This window comes from Melitaea cinxia, chromosome 15, assembly GCF_905220565.1.
Source record: "Melitaea cinxia chromosome 15, ilMelCinx1.1, whole genome shotgun sequence".
Lineage (NCBI taxonomy): Eukaryota > Metazoa > Arthropoda > Insecta > Lepidoptera > Nymphalidae > Melitaea > Melitaea cinxia.
Window position 1 is genome coordinate 5690630 of NC_059408.1, and position 2875 is coordinate 5693504.

Here is a 2875-nt window from a genome sequence, read left to right on the forward strand (position 1 = left end):
TAAATAAATAAATGTAAAGGCTGCATATTTGAAGGGTGCTATCGAATCCTTTTACTGAAAGTCCACACACAAATCTTTCCTTCCGTTAGTTCGAAGGATGTTGGAACTTACGCAAGAAACTTTAGACTAAGTCTACGAAGTTTTGTATAGGATGTGACGTAGCCGCAATTAAACCAGTCCATGATCATACCACAGCCGTTAAAACTTTACAAAAACTATTTATAAAAAACATTTTTTTAACATTCTGATTAATTGATTACAATTTTCATTGGAATTGATACAATTGACCAGATCGAAATCTGTTTTTTTTTTAATTAATGTTAGTAAAATAGTTGACTTTCTTTACATAAACTCTCTAATAATGCTAAAAGCTATTGGGGTCAGAAGTTGGAAAGAGAAAGCCGAAGGCTATTCTTACGACTAGGCCTTAAAGCACTTCACAGTATTGTCATCTGATGATGGACATATTGTACCTACAATAGATTAAGGAAAATTAAAAATAAATTTAGAATAGAATACAATATCTTCTTTTTTGTTTTTGTTTCGTATAATAAATAAAAATAAATAAAAAGGCGAGCTTTTGACTTATTACCTATATATGTATCCATATTTTTTAAAATTAGTTTATCTATTAGTTAGATATTTATTAAATAGATATACAAATTTCATTATAGCAAAACTATATCTTACTATAATGTTTCTAACATTATTATTAAATATTATTAAGTTTAATGTTTGTATTAATGTTGGTTGAAGAGCTAGACGGATTTGAACTAGAATAATACATAAGTCACTTTTTATCCCGTACATCCTAAATGTTATATAGCTTTATAGGTAAAAATATGAGATACAGCTTGTAATAATACATTAATAACTCCCATTAAGTTGATACAACACACAATATACACAGCATCTGTGCTTAAGAGTCCCAAGGTGAGAAAGATTCCAATTCATACTAGTTTGTAATTTTAAGAAAAACGTTATTGTTATTAAGGAATATACGAGTAGTAAGTGTGTTTTTAGTATTTTGACATTCTCATTCAATTAATAATTATGAAAGACATTTTTGAATTCATTAGAAACCTTTGAATAATACATGAATATTATACAAAGCACCGGTATTACCTTTAGACACTATTAAAGTATGAATATATTTTAACTGACACGCAATGTAATCGACATGCGAGTAATGTTGTATAGAAAAAGGTATGTAGTCATTTTTTTCTTGTTTTTTTAAGCTATGGTTAAAAATGAACATTTATATAAAAAAAATAGGTATCGCTTTTAGTTTTATGTATTTTGCTTGTTGTTCTAAGGCGCGTTCATAAATACCTCACTTGGAATATATTTGTTTTAAGTGTTATACACATGCAGTTTACGGTCGATTTGTTGAGAAGACAGGTGACTACGAGTGTACTCTAAGCATGTGATATGTGTTCGGTTCATTTTTAGGGTTCCGTACCTAAAGAGTAAAAACGGGACCCTATTACTAAAATTTCGCTGTCTGCCTGTCCGTCCGTCCGTCTGTCTATCACCAGGCTGTATCTCAAGAACTGCGATAGCTATACAGTTAAAATTTGAAAAAATTATGTTTTTCTGTTGCCACTATAACACGCAACAACGCGATTTTTTACCCTTTTTTGCTCGATATCCATAAATGCAACAGATAGGTACTTGAAATATTCACAAAATACTCAGTTGTATATTTACTTTAATAATAAATAATAAAATTGAAATAAAAAAAAATATTTAGACAAAAAAATGTAATATTTTACCTAGTCAATGGTACAGAACCCTTAGTGCGCAAGTCTGACTCTCCCTTGGCTGCTTTTTTTACCATGTAGAGTTTATACAATCATACTTTCGGCTACGTTCCTTAGAATTAGACTTGCAAAAGTTAGTATAGTTTGTAGAAGTGCTGTCTTATAGTTAACATGGTATACTGGGACACTGACCACGGTAACAGTTTGATATCGTATTTATAGCACGGAGTTAGCCCTCAAACTTTTTAATTTCTGCGACATTTACCCTTTATAAAAAAAAATCTATGGATAATACTATAATGAAGAAATTTTTTGTTAGCTTGCAAGGTAATAAACTGAAAGGCTACTGGACCAATTTCAATAATGATAAATTACCACCTTTTACTTATAGCGTTGTCATAAAATTATATAGGCTATATTTTAACCGGACAAAATTACCAACATCGTTTAATACACGTGGATTAATCCGCGGAATGGATTATACCTGTTGCGCTAGCGGTTGCGGGTTCGATCCCTGCACATGACAAACATTTGTATTGGCCATACAGGTGTTTGCCGTGGTCTGGGTGTTTGTGCAGTCCTTGTGGGTCTCCCCACCGTGCCTCGGAGAGCACGTTAAGCCGTCGGTCCCGGTTGTTATCATGTAAACCTGATAGCGATCGTTACTCACAGTAGGGAATATATCCGCCAACCCGCATTGGAGCAGCGTGGTGGATTAAGCTCTGATCCTTCTCCTACATGGGGAAAGAGGCCTATGCCCAGTAGTGGGATATTACAGGCTGAAAACGTAATCCGCGGAAAGCTTGTAAAATAATATACAAATAAGATTACTGATTGATTGGCATAGGAATCTTTCTCTATATAGAAAAAGGAAAACCTTAATAAACCACGCTGCCCCAATACGGATTAGTAGATATACCTTTTCCTTACCCCTTATTTGTTCTATTAGTAATAAATGTGAGTACTAAATCGCTTGTAAGGTGAGTTAAATAGTTACAATATCTGCAGCATTGCGTGGCTAAAAGCTATAATACAATTCAATGATATTGACTGTTTCCATTATAGCGGCTTGGTAGATATTCTGATGTAATTAAAGATTATTTTGTGTGAAG